Source organism: Oncorhynchus mykiss, unplaced genomic scaffold (assembly GCF_013265735.2).
Source record: "Oncorhynchus mykiss isolate Arlee unplaced genomic scaffold, USDA_OmykA_1.1 un_scaffold_189, whole genome shotgun sequence".
Classification (NCBI taxonomy): domain Eukaryota; kingdom Metazoa; phylum Chordata; class Actinopteri; order Salmoniformes; family Salmonidae; genus Oncorhynchus; species Oncorhynchus mykiss.
The window spans coordinates 713,604-735,221 of NW_023493675.1; the positions used below are offsets into that span (position 1 = coordinate 713,604).

Sequence of the window (21,618 nt, forward strand, 5' to 3'; positions counted from 1 at the left end):
TGATCGGAGGAAAAAGGGGGATGCTTGCAAGCCGAAGAACACCATCCCAACCGTGAAGCACACAGGTGGCAGCATCATGTTGTGGGGGTGCTTCGCTGGAGGAAGGACTGGGGCACTTCACAAAATAGATGGCATCATGGGTGAAAATTATGTTAATATATTGAAGCAATATCTCAGGACATCAGTCAGGAAGTTAAAGCTTGGTCACAAATGGGTCTTCCAAATGTACAATGACGCCAAGCATACTTCCAAAGTTGTGGCAAAATGGCTTAAGGACAACAAAGTCAAGGTATTGGAGTGGGCATCACAACGCCCTGGCCTTAATGCTGTAGAAAACAGATCATTTTACCCTTTTAAAAATAGTTATATGGGGGAGGTCCGGGGGATGTCTGTCTTTGAAAGGGTCATTGTAATATTTAAGATGTCCCCTTTACTGATGACCTAAACCTACAAGTCAAGGGGTCTGATTACTTTCCAAAGAAACTGTAAGTGATTGAGGAGAGAGCATCATTGCTATATTCTAATTAAAATCATTGACCCATAAGCGACCACATGACCAAAGCAATGCGTGACCCATGCAGAATTAAAACTATATTCATCTTAATGAGAAATATAATCTAATAAACAAATGTTTGCATAACCAAAGACATGAAAACAGGTGGGAACATTGTATTTAGCTAGGATTTCATAAGGCCAGGAATGTCATTGAGAATAACAATAGACAATAGTTAATGTTGCTAGTTTAGGGATGAAGATAACATTGAACCTTCACTAAGGATGTTTTTTAAATTTGACGTGGAAACAATGTTTATTCAACCAGTGGGAGGCTTGTAAAAGCCCACAGGAAAGTGGAATGAGGAACTCTTCATTGAGACAATCATGAAACAGCAATCTGTGGGTGAGTTGTAGTGGATATTATAATATAAGGATCTGCTGGAGTCCAAGTCAAACCAAGATTCTTTATTTCTGAGCTCAGAGAGAACAACAGAGTTTGGTATTTGGTATTTTACTAGGATCCCCATTAGCTGTTGCAAAAGCAGCAGCTACCCCTCCTGCGGTCAACACAAAACATGACACATAATTGTCACGTCTCTCGTCGGTGGGCATGGACCAAAGCGCAGAGTGGTAAGTGTTCATGATTTGTATTTAATCAAACAACATTCGAACAAATTAATTATACAGAAAACAACTACCCAAAAAACACAGGTGGAAAAAGGCTGCCTAAGTATGATTCCCAATTAGAGACAACGATAGACAGCTGCCTCCGATTGGGAACCACACTTGGCCAAAAACAAAGAAATAGAAAACATAGAAATAAAGAAACTGGAATTCCCACCCGAGTCACACCCTGGCCTAACCAAAATAGAGAATAAAAGCTTCTCTATGGCCAGGGCGTGACAGCCGCTCTGTTCTGGGCCAGCTGCAGCTTTACTCTGTCTTTCCTTGCAGCACTGGACCACACGACTGGACAATAATCAAGATTAGACTAAACTAGAGCCTGCAGAACTTGCTTTGTTGAGAGTAGTGTCAAAAAAGCAGAGCATCTCTTTATTATGGCTAGACCTCTCCCCATCTTTACAACCATTGAATCTATATGTTTTGACCATGACAGTTTACAATCTAAGGTAATGCCAAGTAATTTAGTCTCCTCAACTTGTTCAACAGCCACACAATTCATTACCAGACTCAGCTGAGGTCTAGAACTTGAGGAATGATTTGTACTAAATACAATGCTCTTAGTTTTAGAGATGTTCAGGACCAGTTTATTACTGGCCACGCATTCCAAAACAGACTGCAACTCTTTGTTAAGGGTTTCAGTGACTTCATTAGCTGTGGTTGCTGGTGCTTATATAGTTGAATCATCAGCATACATGGACACACATGCTTTGTTTAATGCCAGTGGCAGGCCATTGGTAAAAATAGAAAAGAGTAGAGGGCCTAGAGAGCTGCCCTGTGGTACATCACACTTCATATGTTTGACATTAGAGAAGCTTCCATTAAAAACCCTCTGAGTTCTATTAGATAGATAGCTCTGAATCCACATTATGGCAGAGGTTGAAAAGCCATAGCACAAACATTCTTAAACAACAGGTTATGGTCAATAATATCAAAGGCTGCACTGACATCTAACAATAGAGCTCCCACAATCTTCTCGTTATCAATTTCTCTCAACCAATCATCAGTCATTTGTGTCAGTGCAGTACATGTTGAGTGCCCTTCTCTATAAGCATGCTGAAAGTCTGTTGTTCATTTGTTTAAAGAAATATAGCATTGTATTTAAACTAAACTTGCTCTGCTTTCATTTCATGATGTTTTTTTTACCCCATCATTGATTTGGCTTCATAATAAATTTGATTATTTTTGTTGAGTTTGGTCACATCATTTCTCAATTTGCAGTATGTAAGCCAGCCAGACTTATTAGCCGCTCCTTTAGCCCCAACTCTTTCAAACATACAGTTTTTAAATTCCTCATCAATCCATGGAGCCTTAACAGTTCTAACAGTCAGTTTCTTAACAGGTACATGTTAATCAATAATTGGAAGAAGCAATTTCATCTGGTAAAAACAGGGAAACACATTATCAGTCAACAATATAAGACAACGGGACCACTGTGTATGTTATCTGATGAATTGTAAGAAAAATGAGATGTGAAAAAAAAGTGAAATATCAATATACATGCAAAGAGAAGTAATTTCTCTCTTCTGTGTAGATTCTCTAATGATGTTTAAGTGATTGTTATGAGTAATATGTTTTCCCAAAATCTAATCTTCTGTAAAGCTTTCTCCTCTGTGTCATGCTCTTTCAGGCTTCCTAAATGGGCAAAAGCTTTGCATCCTGGGAGGAGTGGTAATGCATCTCCCCTGTGTGTATTATCTTGTGTTGTTTCAGGGTCCCTAACTGGTTAAAACACTTGCCACACTGGGAGCAGGCTTCTCCCCTGTGTGTATTCTCTCGTGCTGTTTCACAGCCCCTAACTGGTTAAAACACTTGCCACAGTGGGAGCAGTGGTAAGGCTTCTCTCCTGTATGTATTCTTTCGTGTTTTTTAAGATCCCCTGCCCCGTTGAAACACTTGCCACACTGGGAGCAGTGGTAAGGCTTCTCCCCTGTGTGTATTCTCTCGTGCTGTTTCAGATACCTTGCCGAGACGAAAAACTTTCCACACTGGGAGCATTGGTAAGGCTTCTCCCCTGTGTGTATTCTCTCGTGCTGTTTCAGATTCCATGCCCAGGTGAAACACTTTCCACACTGGGAGCAGTGGTAAGGCTTCTCCCCTGTGTGCATTCTCTCATGTCTTTTCAGATTCCCCAAATCATTAAAACCCTTTCCACACTGGGAGCAGTGGTAAGGCTTCTCCCCTGTGTGTATGCTCACGTGTCGTTTCAGCTTCCCCAAATCTTTACAACCCTTTCCACACTGGGAGCAGTGGTAAGGCTTCTGCCCTTTGTGTATTCTCTCATGTCGTTTCAGATTCCCCAAATCATTAAAACCCTTTCCACACTGGGAGCAGTGGTAAGGCTTCTCCCCTGTGTGTATTCTCTCGTGTCGTTTCAGCTTCCCCAAATCGTTAACACCCTTTCCACACTGGGAACAGTGGTAAGGCTTCTCCCCTGTGTGTATTCTCTCATGTCGTTTAAGCTCACTTAACTTGTTCCAACCCTTTCCACAGTGGGAACACTGGTGTCTTCTTGCTGGTTTGGAAGTCCATGGCTTTGGTTCCTCTGAGTCTGGTTTTTCTCCTGCCAAAGAAAGTGTTTTTTAAAATAGAGACCCGAATGAAACCTCCACATGATAAAACAGCCTTGCTACGAGGGTAAATCCTAATCAGATCCCTCAATAACCTAAGGCCAGTTTTAACAATCTTAAGTGTGATTTTAAAACAAATGTTGTAGAGTTTCCTGGTAATTACTGACAATGTTTACACTACTTATTTATTCATTCTGTTTTCGTCAGAACACAAAAAACTAAACAGTTCTAGGACACTCAAGACACAGACGTCACTGGATTCCAATCGGGCAGGTAGTTCTAAATATATAACTTTCATAGCTGTATGATACAGAATGCGACCTACAGTAGTGGCCAAAAGTTTTGAGAATGAAAAATATTAATTTCCACAAAGTTTGCTGCTTCAGTGTCTTTAGATATTTTTGTCAGATGTTACTATGGAATGCTGAAGTATAATTACAAGCATTTCATAAGTGTCAAAGGTTTTTATTTACAATGACATTAAGTTGATGCAGTGTCAATTTTTGCAGTGTTGACCCTTTTTTTTCAAGACCTCTGCAATCCGCCCTGGCATGCTGTCAATTAACTTCTGGGCCACATCCTGACTGACGGCAGCCCATTCTTGCATAATCAATGCTTGGATTTTGTCAGAATTTGTGGGTTTTTGTTTGTCCACCCACCTCTTGATGATTGACCACAAGTTCTCAATGGGATTAAGGTCTGGGGAGTTTCCTGGCCATGGACCCAAAATACTGATGTTTTGTTACCCGAGCCACTTAGTTATCACTTTTGCCTGTTACTATGGAATGCTGAAGTATAATTACAAGCATTTCAAGTGTCAAAAGCTTTTATTTACAATGACATGATGTTGATGAGGTATCAATATTTAGTAACTACAATAAACAAATGATAAAACGCAACATGTGAAGTGTTGGATGTTTAATGAGCTGAGAAAAAAAAGATTGCAGAATTGTTTACACCCCTGTTAGTTAACATTTATTCTCTGCCAAGATAATCCATCAACCTGACAGGTGTGGCATGTCAAGCTGATTAAACAGCATGATCATTACACAGGTGCACCTTGTGCTGGGGAGAATAAAAGGCCACACTAAAATGTGCAGTTTTGTCACACAACACAATGCCACAGGTGTCTCAAGTTGAGGGAGCATGCAATTGGCATGCTGACTGCAGGAATATCCACTAGAGCGGTTACCAGATAATTGAATGTTCAATTCTCTACCAGAAGCCACCTCACAACTTCATTTTAGAGAATTTGGCAGTACATCAAACTGGCCTCACAACTACAGACCACATATAACGACGCCAGCCCAGGATCTCCACAGCATCTGAGACCAGCCACCCGAGTAGTATTTATATTTGTAATGAAACCCTTTTGTGGGGAAAAACGAATTCTGATTGGCTGGGCCTGGCTCCGCAATGGGCGGGCTTATGCCCTCAAGGGCCCACCAATGGCTGCACCCCTCAGTCATGTAAAGTCCATAGATTAGGGCCTAATTTATTTATTTACAATGACTGACTTATATGAGCTGTAAATCGTTGAAATTGCTATTTATATTTTGGTTCAGTATACATACAGACACAGTGCATTCGTTAAGTATTCAGACCCCTTCACCTTTTCCATATTTTGTTACATTTCAGCATTATTCTAAAATTGATTAAATTGTTTTTCCCCCTCGCCAATCTAAACTCAGCAAACAAAGAAATGTCCTCTCACTGTCAACTGCGTTTACTTTCAGCAAACTTAGCATGTGTAAATATTTGTTGGAACATAAGATTCAACAACCTACATAAACTGAACAAGTTCCACAGACATGTGACTAACTGAAATGGAATAACGTGTCCCTGAACAAAGGGGGGGGGGGGGGGGGGGGTCAAAATCAAAAGTAACAGTCAGTATCTGGGACCGCAGGGTAGCCTAGTGGCTAGAGAGTTGTACTAGTAACCGAAAGGTTGCAAGTTCATATCCCCGAGCTCACAAGGTACAAATCTGTTGTTCTGCCCCTGAACAGGCAGTTAACCCACTGGCCGTCATTGAAAATAAGAATTTGTTCTTAACTGACTTGCCTAGTTAAATAAAGGTAAAATAAAAATAAATAAAAAAATCTGGTGTGGCCACCAGCTGCATTAAGTACTGCAGTGCATCTCCTCCTCATGGACTGCACCAGATTTGGCAGAACTTGCAGTGAGATGCTACCTTCCGGTCTTGCAGGAAATCACACACAGAACGAGTAGTATGGCTGGTGGCATTGTCATGAGCCTGCAGGAAGGGTACCCTGTAACGCACAGCGTTGAGAGTGCCTGCAATGACAACAACCTCTGATGATGATGCTGTGACACCACCCCAGACCATGACTGCCCCTCCAAATCGATCCCGCTCCAGAGTACAGGCCTCCGTGTAATGCTCATTTCTTTGACGATAAACACGAATCCGACCATCACCCCTGGAGGCAAAACCGTGACTTTTTGTGACGGTGGGTTTGTGCCCAGAGGCGATGTTGTTGCCAGTGATGTCTGGTGAGGACCTGCCTTACAACAGGCCTGCAAGCCCTCAGTCCAGCCTCTCTCAGCCTATTGAGGACAGTCTGAGCACTGATGGAGGGATAGTGCGTTCCTGGTGTAACTTGGGCAGTTGTTGTTGCCATCTTACCTGTTCCGCAGGTGTGATGGTCGGATGTCCCGATCCTGTGCAGGTGTTGTTACACGTGGTCTGCCACTGCGAGGACGATAAGCTGTCCGTCCTGTCTCACTGTAGCGCTGTCTTAGGCGTCTCACAGTACAGACATTGCAATTTATTTCCCTGGCCACATCTGCAGTCCTCATGCCTCCTTGCAGCATGCCTAAGGCACATTCACACGGTTGAGCAGGGACCCTAGGCATCTTTCTTTTGGTGTTTCCAGATTCAATAGAAAGGCCTCTTTAGTGTCCTAAGTTTTCATAACTGGGGGTGTAAAGCCATACATTTTTTTTCAGCAGCAGACTATGATCGATAATGTCAAAAGCCGCACTGAAGTCTAACAAAACAGCCCAAACAATATTTTTATCATCATCAATTTCTCTCAGCCAATCAGTCATTTTTAAGTGCTGTGTTTATTGAATGCCCTTCCCTATAAGCCTGATCACAGCTTTCCTCAGTATTAGTTAATTAATTAACAGTGTCTATAGTTTAGTTTGCCTGTTCAACAGTCTTGTAAAGATAGGGGGGTTGACTGGGACAGGCAATGTAACATCCATAATGTTTTAAGGATAAGTTTTTGTAAAACAAGCACCTTACATTGGATCATCTTGAAATTTTCTCTCTAAAGCTAACTTTCATCAAGGTTTTATATGGTCTATTGGTTTCTCTCTTTTCATTGGCAGAATCCTTTTTCAGTGTTATGATATTCATAACATCCATATCCACCAGTCTATCTTCCTGTCAACTAACAGAACTCTGCTGGTTGTCCTGGTAACAGATACCAGTGGGCAGATCTATTGTATTTGTTCAAACTAAACTACAGCACTTACTTTGATGAGTCAAATCTGATCCTTTCATCTCTTCTCCTCCTCTCACAGTTCCACTCAGCCCTGTTGTTTTCCTGCAGTCCACCAGCAGCACAGACAACCTCTTCATACCCAGCAGTAAGGTGCTACCCAGAGAGGCACGACACAGGGTGGAAGGGCTAGCGTTGTCCTAGTAACCATAAAGAGGGTACACAGATGCAGATCATTATGGATGCTGATGTCACTGTTGTCATAAAGTGTTTTACAGAAACCCAGCCCAAGCCGATAAAGCAAGCTGTATGCTAGACCAGACCAAGCTGTACCATCTGGTGTTCTGATCTGGATAGACTCTTCTCTGCCTCGTCAGCATCAGGATGTTGTTGAGGCTCCGCAGAGGATCCACCATGGTCATGTCTCTCTCCTGTGTGAATGAGAACATCAAACAGATGGTAAACTTATGATCTTCTATTGCAATCACAGAGTCTTACAAGAGGCATGAATATGTCTAAAAAGAGCCTAAAATGGCCACTTTCATCTTGATTTCCTAAAAAAATATTTGTGATGCAAATGTAAAAGGGTTGTTCCACAAAATGGGTGCCTTTTTTATATTTTAAGTAGAACATACGCAGCAATATTGAATTTTAAGACTGTTATACTAGATGAGGGGAACTTTAATGTCGACCACATGGAGAATTCAATACATCTAATTGAAAAGTCCCAAAAGTACATGAACCACTGGCAGATCGACCATTTAACAATTCCTACAGTAAGAATGCCCATTAAAAACCCCCACATCAGTTCAACAACTGCATAGTTTGTGTCCCTGTTTTTAAGACAGTACTCACTGGTGTCAATCGGATCTTCTGTCTCCTCCTTTTTCACTCTCAAAACGTCTTCCTCCTTCACGTTTATTAAGATAGCATCCTCTTCCTCTCTAAAAGGTTCTTTCTCTTCTTTCACTATAACAGCCTCCTCTTCCTCCTTTTTCATTCTGAAAGATTCTTTCTCCGTACAGCAGACCTCCGCTTCATTAGCAAGGGAGGAGTAGTTCAGTGAGCTCATGGTCAGGGATGTTAGCTAGCTAGCTAGCATTAGCGACTAGCCTAGTGCTAACCTCAGTATCAATCTTTAACAAGTTTGCAAATTGAACAAGCACATTAGGTTAAAGTTAACCAGTAGATACGTCAACCGAAATTTGTTTAAAACACTGAGATTAGCTAATGTACAATAACATGGTCTAAAGAATCAATCTTTTAGTTTTATGTTGTCTAGCAAGCTACCGAGGTGGTTGAAAGAGTTGGCGCCTTGTTGTTCCTGAAGAAGCGTCCCGTCCAGTCCATTATACGTCATCAAGAAGCATCACCTGAAAGACGCACATCGCCATCTACTGGCTGGAGAGTTTGGAAACAATAGGTACTACACTTTTTGTGATGGAAAGAACGTCATAATAATTTAACAATAAGCAGATATATTTTCTCTTATGTCTTACAAATAATACTTTCCTGTACACAGACGTAGAAGCTTAAAATGAATATGTGGATGATGAATAAATACTTCTACGAATAGGTAGTGTTTTAAAACACATTTGTGTTAATACTCTGTTCATTTTTCACATTCGTTTTTATTAGATGTGACCATACTTTTCCCTTAAAGCCACGCTCTATGCGATACAAATCATACTGTAAACAATAGAGCAAATGCATCACATACAACAGAATCGTCTGAATGAATTCACCCCTGATGATGCGTAAACACAGTTCACTTTCACAACTGCCACGTTGTATTTCCTCTCACATCAATTCGCTCACCTTTTCCCTTCGCTTGTGGACGTCAATGCACAACACATCAGCTGTAGGTGACCAGGAGTTAAAACCTTTCCAAACCAAACCATTTCATATCTGCTACACACAGCCTACATCGTTGTCACCATATTAGCTAAAGTCAACACAGCTAATATAAGTAACTTGTTAGTAAACCTGCTACAATCATGACAGAGCTCCTCTGTGGAGATGCTACATGTTTCATCATTAGATGCTACAGTCCTTCAACAATGGATGTCATATGAATCTTTACCACTTGGATCTGTAATAGGAGTAGTATTTTTCCTAGACTTACCTGTGTCCCCGCACATTGACTCTGTTCCGGTACCTCCTGTATATACCCTCCACATTGACTCTGTTCCGGTACCTCCCGTATATACCCTCCACATTGACTCTGTTCCGGTACCTCCTGTATATAGCCTCCACATTGACTCTGTTCCGGTACCTCCTGTATATACCCTCCACATTGACTATGTACCGGTACCTCCTGTATATAGCCTCCACATTGACTCTGTTCCGGTACCTCCTGTATATACCCTCCACATTGACTCTGTACCGGTACCTCCTGTATATACCCTCCACATCGATTCTGTTCCGGTACCTCCTGTATATAGCCTCCACATTGACTCTGTTCCGGTACCTCCTGTATATAGCCTCCACATTGACTCTGTACCGGTACCTCCTGTATATATCCTCCACATTGACTCTGTACTGGTAATACCTGTCTACAGCCTCCACATTGACTCTGTACTGGTAATACCTGCATACAGCCTCCACATTGACTCTGTACTGGTAATACCTGCATACAGCCTCCACATTGACTCTGTACTGGTAATACCTGCATACAGCCTCCACATTGACTCTGTACTGGTAATACCTGTCTACAGCCTCCACATTGACTCTGTACTGGTAATACCTTGTATACAGCCTCCACATTGACTCTGTACTGGTAATACCTGTATATAGCCTCCACATTGACTCTGTACTGGTAATACCTGTATATAGCCTCCACATTGACTCTGTACTGGTAATACCTGTATACAGCCTCCACATTGACTCTGTACTGGTAATACCTTGTATACAGCCTCCACATTGACTCTGTACTGGTAATACCTGTCTACAGCCTCCACATTGACTCTGTACTGGTAATACCTGTCTACAGCCTCCACATTGACTCTGTACTGGTAATACCTGTATATAGCCTCCACATTGACTCTGTACTGGTAATACCTGTCTACAGCCTCCACATTGACTCTGTACTGGTAATACCTGTCTACAGCCTCCACATTGACTCTGTACTGGTAATACCTGTCTACAGCCTCCACATTGACTCTGTACTGGTAATACCTGTCTACAGCCTCGCTACTGTTATTTTACTGCTGCTCTTTAATATTAATTATTTGTATTTTTATACATAACACTTATTTTTCTTAACTGCATTGTTGGTTAATTAAGGGCTTGTATGTAAGTATTTCATTTTTGATCGTTTGTTAACTTGGCTTTTGAAGATTTTAGAAATGTTGGGCAGGATGGATATAGGTCTATAACAGTTTGGGTCTAGAGTGTCTCCCCCTTTGAAGAGGGGGTTGACCACAGCAGCTTTCAAATCTTTGGGGATCTCAGACGATACGAAAGAGAGGTTGAACAGGCTGGTAATAGGGATTGGAACACTCGGCAGATAATATTTAGAAAGACAGGGTCCAGATTGTCTGGTCCTGCTGATTTGTAGGGATCCAGATTTGTAGGCATCCAAAAAATCTAATGTATGTACCAACGACAGATTGACAATTAAACAATTTATACAGTACTGAACAACATATTCAAGTGTAGAACTTCAGTAGAATGCCCCTTTAAAACCCCACATTAGTTCCACATTAGTTCAACAACAGTTTGTGCCCTTGTTTAAGACAGTACTCACTGGTGTTAATCTGATATTCTGTATCCTCCTCTTGCACTCCCAAAACGTCTTCCTCCTTCACTTTTATTGAGACAGCATCCTCTTCCTCTCTAAAAGGTTCTTTCACGATAACAGCCACCTCTTCCATTCTGAAAGGTTCTTTCTTGTCTTTCACTGTAACACCGTATGGGAAAGGGAGAAGGAGGAAGGGGGTTGGACCCCCACCACACCCCACCCCACTCCACTGGGTAGCACAGAGCAACACTTTAAGGGGCATTGCATTCATAATGGCGCTGACTAGGGAAACGCTCCCGCTGTTCTTAGAGCCTGTCTGCACGTTCAAACTAAAACAATGTAACTAATAATGGTGTGAAAAATGCCCCTTAGATATTAATTCGGAGGGCAGATATTATTCAATATTAAAGCAGTAGACCTCTCATTAAAGGCCTCAGTCAAAAGTTATACTTAAATTCGAACTGGATTTAACAAAAAATGATATGAAAAGTGCACATTTGTAAATCCAAAACTCTAAAAGCAATTGGAAAGGTAGATACAAATGATTTGTGACGTGGTTAAAATAAAGAATGTAAACAAGATGCTGGAGCGGCAGGGTAGCCTAGTGGTTAGAGCGTTGGACTAGTAACTGGAAGGTTGCAAGTTCAAACCCCCGAGCTGACAAGGTCGACAATCTGAATCTGTCGTTCTGCCCCTGAACAGGCAGTTAACCCACTGTTCCTAGGCCGTCATTGAAAATAAGAATTTGTTCTTAACTGACTTGCCTAGTTAAATAAAGGTAAAATAAAAAATGAAAAATTACAGTAGTGGTGGCATTTTCAAAACAGGTTTTCAAACACTTGTAGCCCGATTAGCAGGACAATAGACTCTTTATATCCCGGCTACTGTAGGTGTGAACATCCCCCTACCTGCAATGCTTAAGTACTCTTAAGTGTTACATTTCTAACTCAAAACAGCAGTACAGTATATCTTCATCAACATCTTTATGCTTTCTTTAATAATGATACAAATCCTCTTTCAAAATGCAGATGTTTATTTAGTTATGGATCCATAACGAACTACTATGGCAATAAATATCAATGAATGACATAAATATTGGAACAAAGTTGTCTAATGAAGGTAAACAAATTGTTGCTAACTGGAAAACACTCTTTCAAAACACACACGGTCATGTCGTACAGCGCCATTATGGCTATTAGCAAGAAGCTGGACAATAGACTTGCCTAGAAGGAGGATAGGGGGAGAATTCTATCATCAAATGTATTTCTTAGTTAGGTTGGCTGTATCACAACCGGCCGTGATTGGTTGAAATTTCAGTTTAATCCACCAGAAAAGACCAAACAAATAATACAGCAAAAAGTATTGTTATGTATCACATCTGACTGTGATTGGGAGTCCCACAGGGCGGAGCACAACTGGCCCAGCGTTTCTCTCCCTCTAAAAACAGAAATACATGTTTTGGCCTTTATAAATATTATTTTGGCCTTTATTCAGATTACAATCACTCACTTTCGTTTTTGGAAAACGAAATAACCTCCAAAATATCGTTATATCCTATCAAGTTGATGGCACAGTCATATAGCCGGGCACCTACATATAGCAGAGTGACTCACTCATCCATGGCTTTGGATCAAAATAAATAAGTACCAACATTCTTTCTGATAGTCTTTAATAAAGAAATGTTTGGTTATCCTGAGCTGGACACCACGTACAGTATTTTAATAGCCCATTATGTGCTACTATCAGGACAATATACCTTCACCAACACCTCTCTGATGCAGGTTCGATACCCGCGCCGGCCGTCACTGGGAGACCAATGCGGCGGCTTTTGGTTTTAATTTAGAATCTTCTATATGTAATTATTGGCGGAGAGTCAGGTCATATTTTTCAATTTACTGTAGGTGTCATGAGTCTCACTAGTGTTGAGTAATGTGCTGTTTAAAGTGGTGTAGGTCTTATTTATTTAAAGAGCATATTGAAGCTAGAAGCAATAGGATTAGAACCAATAGGATTTGAAGCAAAAGCCTCCAACTATTTTAGCACTGTTTCGCGCTGCTCTGAGACAAGCATGGGGACTGGTCTTGATAAATGAATTAGATTGTTTTCTCCGTTTGGGTATTGGTTAGACTACAATTATACAATTATGGTGTAGAAATGTTATGTTCTTAGTGTAACCTTTATTTAACTAGGCAAGTCAGTTAAGAACAAATTCTTATTTACAAGAACAGCCTACTCCTTCCTCCCCGTCTGGGAATTGAACCTCGTTCTCCGGTGTGCCAGCACGACACAGGGATTCTTTAGTTAAATAGCCCAGTACTGTAGCCTACTCCAGACCGTCACGTTGTACAGGGCCATATTTTCCATCCTAAGGGTTTTTAGTTTTCTTTGTAATATAAACACCATAATATGAACTTCTTGGGATAGGGGGCAGCATTTTCATTTTTGGATGAATAGAGTGAATAGAGTGCCCAGAGTGAACTGCCTCCTCCTACTCAGTCCTAGATGCTAATATATGCATATTATTAGTATTGGATAGAAAACACTCTGAAGTTTCTAAAACTGTTTGAATGATGTCTGTGAGTATAACAGAACTCATATGGCAGGCAAAAACCTGAGAGAAAATCCAAACAGGAAGTGGGAAATCTGAGGTGTGTAGTTTTTGAACTCACCCCTATCGAATACACAGTGGGATATTGGTCATGTTGCTTCCACTAGATGTCAACCGTCTCTAGAACCTTGTTTGATGCTTCTACTGTGAAGTGGGGCTGAATGAGAGGGGAATGAGTCAGAGGTCTGCCTGAGTCCCACGAGCTGACCACGCGCGTTCATGACAAAGTTAGCTTGTTTTCCATTGCTTTTCTACAGACAATGGAATTCTCCGGTTGGAACATTATTGAACATTTATGATAAAAACATCCTAAAGATTGATTCTGTACTTAGTTTGACAAGTTTCTTCGACCTGTAATATAACTTTTTGAACTTTTCGTCCGACTGGATTTGTTTACCAAACGCCCCAAGAAAATAAGCTATTTGGACATAAATGGACATAAATGATGGACATTATCGAACAAAACAAGCATTTATTGTGGAACTGATCATCAAAGGTAAGTGAATATTTATAATGCTATTTATGACTAATGTTGACTACCCAACATGGCAGATATTTCTCTGGCTGGTTTGGGCTCTGAGCGCCGTTCTCAGATTATGCTTTTTCCGTAAAGTTTTTTTGAAATCTGACACAGCGGTTGCATTAAGAAGAAGTGTATCTAAAGTTCCATGCATAACACTTGTATTTTCATCAACATTTATAATGAGTATTTCTGTGAATTCATGTGTCTCTCTGCACAATCACCGCATGTTGGAACTACTGAACGTAACGCGCCAATGTAAAATGAGATTTTTTTTAATAAAAATGAACTTTATCAAACAAAACACACATATATTGTGTAACATAAAGTCCTATGATTGTCATCTGATGAAAATCATCAAAGGTTAGTGATTCATTTTTATCTCTATCTGTGCTTTTTGTGGCTCCTCTCTTTGGCTGGAAAAATGGCTGGGTTTTTCTGTGAGTTGGTGGTGACCTAACATAATCGTTTGTGGAGCTTTCGCTGTGAAGCATTTTTGAAATCAGACACTGTGGCTGGATTAACGAGAATTATATCTTTAAAATGGTGCCTAATACTTCTATGCTTGAGAATTTTGATTTATGGGATTTCTGTTGATTTTTATTTGGCTGAAATTTTATTGGCTGTTGGCGAGGGGTTCCGCTAGCGAAACTGGGTTCAGGTTAATCAAATTAATAAAGAAACATTTCTTGATATCAGTCCCATTTACATTGTTCTTACAAAAACAAGTTGTAAATTCTCTAGTACAGCCACTATTGAAGGCAATCAAATGCTTCTCAAAGATGCCCTCTGGTGGTCAAACTAGCACTTACTAGCATTATTGGTGACAGTGGTTGACACGTAAATAACATGCCATAGAATTCTGTGGCACCATGCAAGCTGTGCTGCAGTACGCTGCAACTTTTAAAGGACGAACCACTGTACTCCATATTCAATTCATGTTTTCTAATAAAAACACACAAATATATTTTTGAGTATACATTGTACAATTTAAATTCATATGGTATAAACAAGCAAACACATTCTCAGTCAACAATTAAAGACACTGGGAGCACTGTGTATGTTCTCTGATGCATTTTAAGAAGTCAAGGAGAAGTAATTATTCTCTCCTGTGTGAATTCTCACGTGCTTTTTCAGCTTTCCAGAATGGTTAAAACGCTTTCCACACTGGGAGCAGTGGTAAGGCTTCTCTCCTGTGTGTATTCGCTCATGAGCTTTCAGGGTTCCTACTTGGCCAAAACTCTTTCCACACTGGGAGCAGTGGTAAGGCTTCTCCCCTGTGTGTAGTCGCTGGTGAACTTTCAGGGTTCCTAAGTGACTAAAACTATTTCCACACTGGGAGCAGAGGTAAGGCTTCTCCCCAGTGTGGATTCTCACATGAATTTTAAGTGACTGTGAAGAGTAATAGGTCTTCCCACAGTCTGAGCATTTGTAAGGCTTCTCCCCTGTGTGCAGTCTCATGTGCTCTTTTAGGTTTCCTGAATAGTTAAAACTCTTTCCACACTGGGAGCAGTGGTAAGGCTTCTCCCCTGTGTGTATTCGCTCATGAGCTTTCATGTTTCCAAAGTGACTAAAACTCTTTCCACATAGGGAGCAGAGGTAAGGCTTCTCCCCTGTGTGAATTCTCATATGACTTTTAAGTGAGTGTGATGAGTAATATATCTTCCCACAGTCTGAGCATTTGTAAGGCTTCTCCCCTGTGTGTATACGCTCATGAGCTTTGAGGGTGTCTAACCGCTTAAAACTCTTCCCACACTGGGAGCAATGGAAAGGCTTCTCCCCTGTGTGTATACGCTCATGAGCTTTGAGGGTGAGTAACCGCTTAAAACTTTTCCCACATTGGGAGCAATGGAAAGGCTTCTCCACTGTGTGTATACGCTCATGAGCTTTGAGGGTGTCTAACCGCTTAAAACTCTTCTCACACTGAGAGCAATGGAAAGGCTTCTCCCCTGTGTGAATTCTCACGTGACTTTTAAGTGAGTGTGATGAGTAAAATGCCATCCCACAGTCTGAGCATTTGTAAGGCTTCTCCCCTGTGTGTATACGCTCATGAGCTTTGAAGGTGTCTAACCGCTTAAAACTCTTCTCACACTGGGAGCAATGGAAAGGCTTCTCCCCTGTGTGTATACGCTCATGAGCTTTGAGGGTGTCTAACCGCTTAAAACTCTTCCCACACTGGGAGCAAAGGAAGGGCTCCTGCCCTGTGTGTATTCCCTCATGTATTTTCAGGCTTACTGACTTGGTAAAACTCTTTCCAATCTGGGAGCAGAGGTGTTGTCTTGCTGGTTTGGACGTCTTTGGTTCGTCCAAGTTTGGTTTTCCTCCTGCCAAAGACAGAGTTTATTTTTAAGACAGAGCAGAATGAAATCTCCACATGATAAAACTGCCTTGCTATGAACTTTAAACCAAATCAGATCCCTCAATAACCTGAGGCCAGCTTTCAAACATTTCATCATTTAAAACCATTTTTGTGTGATTTTAAAACAAATGTTGTAGAGCATCCTGGTAATTACTGTTTACAAGACTTATTTGTATTTCTGTTTTACTAGTCAGAACACAAAACACTAGACAGTCCTATGACACTCAAGACACAGACATCGCTGGATTCCTATCAAGCAGGTGGTTGTAAATATATAACCTTCATAGCTGTATGATACAGAATGTGACCTACACACTTCCTTAAACATATAATAAGTCATTTAAAGTGGAAGTCCAAAACTTGTTTTTACGTGGAAGACACAAAGCACATCAGTAACATCTCCCCGTTGTTGAAAGGGTTCGACACATTGCTGTTTAAATGGACCAATTTCTAATTTAGACGTTCACACATTTGGACTATCATTAATTTCATGATATTTTGGGAAAAGTAAAAAAGAATGTGAAATATTTGGGGTAGATGTTACAAAAAATATAAATATGTAAAGTGTTGGTCCCATGTTTCATGAGCTGAAATATCCCAGAATTCTTCCATACGCACTAAAGCTTATTTCTCTCAAATTCGGTGCAAAATGTGTTTATATCCCTGTTAGTTCAAATTTCTCCTTTGCCAAGATAATCCATTTACCTGACAGGTGTGGCCTAATGTTGAACACTTTTTAGGTTACTCTATGATTCCATAAGTGTTATTTCATAGATTTGATATATTCACTATTATTCTACAATGTAGAAAATAGTAAAAATAAAGAAAAACCCTTGAATGAGTAGTTGACTGGTAGTGTATATGGTCGATTCCATGGGAAAGTCAACCTGAACATGTGTAACGGAGGTGAGAACGTGCCGTAAACTCACTCCACAGCTTGAAACGTCACAGATGGAGCTGTCCAACTGGTACCTTTTAAACTCACTCCACAGCTTGAAACGTCACAGATGGAGCTGTCCAACTGGTACCTTTTAAACTCACTCCACAGCTTGAAACGTCACAGATGGAGCTGTCCAACTGGTACCTTTTAAACTCACTCCACAGCTTGAAACGTCACAGATGGAGCTGTCCAACTGGTACCTTTTGTATCGCTCCAGCGGTTCATTGTCAAGGAGAGCGGTCACATGTGATGAGAAGCAGATGATCACTAGTTTGAGTCCAGTATGGGGACAGTGGAGGAAACTAAACTGTAAGCAACAAAACTAAGTCATCAAAACTAGTTTTTCAACCACTCCACAAATGTCATATTTCACTTATAATTCACTGTATCACAACTCCAGTGGGTCAGGAGTTTACATACACTAAGTTGACTGTGCCTTTAAACAGCTTGGAAAATTCCCGAAAATTATTATGTTATGGCTTTAGAAGCTTCTGATAGGCTAATTGACATCAATTGAGCCAATTGGAGGTGTACCTGTGGATGTATTTCAAAGGCCTACCTTCAAACTCAGTGCCTCTTTGCTTGACATTATGGGAAAATCAAAAGAAATCAGCCAAGACATCAGAAAAGAAAATGTAGACCTCTACAAGTCTGGTTTATCCTTGGGAGCAATTTCCAAACGCCTGAAGGTACCATGTTTATCTGTACAAACAATAGTACGCAAGTATAAACACCATGGGACCACGCAGCTGTCATACCGCTCAGGAAGGAGACGCGTTCGGTCTCCTAGAGATTGACCCAAGTTAAATCATTTAAAGGCAATGCTACCAAATACGAATTGAGTGTATGTAAACTTCTGACCCACTGGAAATGTGATGAAAGAAATAAAAGCTGAAATAAATCTCTCAACTATTATTCTGACATTTCACATTCTTAAAATAAAATGGTGAACTAACCTAAAACAGGGAAATTTTACTATGATTAAATGTCAGGAATTGTGAAACTGAGTATAAATGTATTTGGCTAAGGTGTATCTAAACGTCCGACTACAACTGTACATTTGCATGTTTAACACGTTCTGTAGATCAGACGTTAATGAAGCAATGCAGAACACATTGAAGTGTCTGGAGTTTTGTCTGCCGCTTCAAAAGTCTTGGGGGGGGGGGGGGGGGGGGGGGGTTCACTGGGACAGGCAATGTCACATCCATAATGTTGTTAGGACAAGTTTTGTAAAATTTGCACCTTACATCAGATCATCTTGAGACTTTCCGTCTAAAGCTAACTTTTTATATGGTCTATTGGTTTCTCTCTTTTCATTGGCAGAATCCTTTTTCAGTGTTATGATATTCATAACATCCATATCCACCAGTCTATCTTCCTGTCAACTAACAGAACTCTGCTGGTTGTCCTGGTAACAGATACCAGTCTATCTTCCTGTCAACAAACAGAACTCTGCTGGTTGTCCTGGTAACAGATACCAGTGGGCAGATCTATTATATTTGTACAAACTAAACTACAGCACTTACTTCGGTGAGTCAAATCTGATCCTTTCTTCTCTTCTCCTCCTCTCACAGTTCCACTCAGCCCCGTTGTTTTCCTGCAGTCCACCAGCAGCACAGACAACCTCTTCATACCCAGCAGTAAGTTGCTACCGGGAGAGGCTCGACACTGGGACTCCGGGAGGGAGGAGGGGCTAGCGTTGTCCTGGTAACCATAAAGAGGGGACACAGACACATATCTTTATGGATGCTGATATCACTGTTGTCATAAAGTGTTTTACAGAAACCCAGCCCAGCCCTCGATAGAGCAAGCTGTATGCTAGACCAGACCAAGCTGTTTGCTAGACCAGACCAAGCTGTATGCTAGACCAAACCAAGCTGTATGCTAGACCAGACCAAGCTGTACCATCTGGTGTTCTGATCTGGAGAGACTCTTCTCTGCCTCGTCAGCATCAGGATATTGTTGAGGCTCCCCAGAGGATCCAGGATAGTCATGTCTCTCTCCTGTGTGGACGAGAACATGAAACCGATTGTAAACTTATGATCTTCTATTGCAATCATAGGGTCTTACAAGAGGCATTAATATGTCTAAAAGGACCTAAAATGGCCACTTTCATCATGATTTCCGAAAATATTGTTTGTGATGCAAATGTAAAAGGTTTGTTCCACAAATTGGTTGGCTTTTGCGTCCCATTGATCTTTTAAGTAGAAAATTTGCACCAATATTGAATTTTAAAAGACTGTTACATTAGATGAGGTGCACTTTAATGTAGACCACATGGAGAATTCAATACATCTAAATCTAAGTCCCCAAAATATATGTACCAAATGCAGATTTTACATTTAACAATTTATAGAGTACGAAACTTATTAAAGTGTAGAACTTCAGTAGAATGCCTCTTAAAAACCCCACATTAGTTAAACAACGGCATAGTTTGTGCCCCTGTTTAAGACAGTACTCACTAGTGTTAATCTGATATTCTGTCTCCTCCTCTTTCACTCCCAAAACGTCTTCCTCCTTCACCTTTACTGAGATAGAACCTTTTAGAGAGGAAGAGGATGCTATCTCGTCTTTCACTGTAACAGCCTCCTCTTCTTTCACTGTAACAGCCTCCTCTTCTTTTACTGTAACACACTCCTCTTCTTTCACTGTAACAGCCTCCTCTTCTTTCACTGTAACAGCCTCCTCTTCTTTCACTGTAACACCCTCCTCTTCTTTCACTGTAACACCCTCATCTTCCACGACAATGTTCAGTCCCAGAGCTTCTTTTTCCGTCCAGCAGACCACCTCTTCATTAGCAGGGGAGGAGTAGTTTAGTGAACTCATGGTCAGGGATGTTAGCTAGTTAGCATTAGCGACTAGCCTAGTGCTAACCTCAGTATCAATCTTTAACACGTTTTCAAATTTAACAAGAACATTAGGTTAAAAGTCATCAGATGATAAGTCAACAGAAATGCGTTTAAAACACTGAGATTAGCTAATGTACACAAACACGGTGTAAAGCGGCAATATATCGGTTTTATATTGGCTAGCAAGCTACCGAGGTGGTTGAAAGAGAAGCCGTTTTGTTGTTCCTGAAGAAGTGTCCCGTCCAGTCCATTATACGTCACACAAGAAGCATCACCTGAAAGACGCACATCGCCATCTGCTGATTGGAGTGGGTAATGCAGTTTGGAAACAATAGTTACGACACGTTGTATTAGAAAGAACGTAATTTAACAATAAACTGATACATTTTCTCTTGCTTCTTACAAATGATACGTTCCTGTACACAGACGTAGATCTTAATATGAATATGTGGATGATGAATAAATACTTCTATGAATAGGTAGTGTGTTAATATACATTTTCTCTGTTCATTTTTCACATTCATTTTTATTAGATGTGACCATACTTTTCCCTTAAAGCCACGCTCTATAAGATACAAATCGTCCTGTAAACAAAAGAACAAATGCATCACATGCAAATAGCACTTGATTATCTGTAGTGCTTTACACTGGGTAGACAAAACATTAAGAACACCTGCTCCTTCCATGACTTAGAAAGACTAGGTGAATCCAGGCTAAAGCTATGATCCCTTATTGATGTCACTACTTAAATCCACCTCAGTCAGTGTAGATGAAGGGGGGAGTCAGGTTAAATAAGGATTTTTAAGCCGTGAGACATGAGACATGGACTGTGCATGTGTGCCATTCAGAGGGTAAATGGGGAAGACAAAATATTTAAGTTACTTTGAACGGGGTATGGTAGTAGGTGCCAGGCGCCTCGGTTTGTGTCAAGAACTGCAACGCTGCTGGGTTTTTCAGCTCAACAGTTCCCATGTGTACCAAGAATGGTCCACCATCCAAACAGTGGTGGTCAGTGCCGTTTAAGATGAGGGAGGACGATTTGTTTTTTCATGGGCATGGCCTTATTTCTACTACAGCATGTTGGACGACTGTCATTCATATTCCGTTCACCCTGTTCAATGTAACAGTGGTAGGTTTAGGCTACAACATGATACTACCTAGCCTATGCCTACACCTAGCAACCTAGCTTATGAATGAAAGTTTAGAATGTAGGTTCACACAGGTCGAGAGAAAATTTTGAGGTGACAGACAGTGACACATTCAATATCGCCTTGCACACTCTCGCCTGCATCTAGCTGAAATAGAGGTTCTATTGGACAAATTCACGTATGTTTATCCTGGTTGTGTTCTGTTTAAGAAACGTTTGTCAACAGAATCGGCTGAA

At 40.8% G+C, this 21,618-nt stretch overlaps 1 pseudogene; it reads right to left on the reverse strand.

Annotated features, from left to right (window-relative positions):
- Positions 1 to 2,568: 2,568 nt before the first annotated feature.
- On the reverse strand, positions 2,569 to 19,533 carry LOC118947693 (annotated as a pseudogene).
- Positions 19,534 to 21,618: the final 2,085 nt, after the last annotated feature.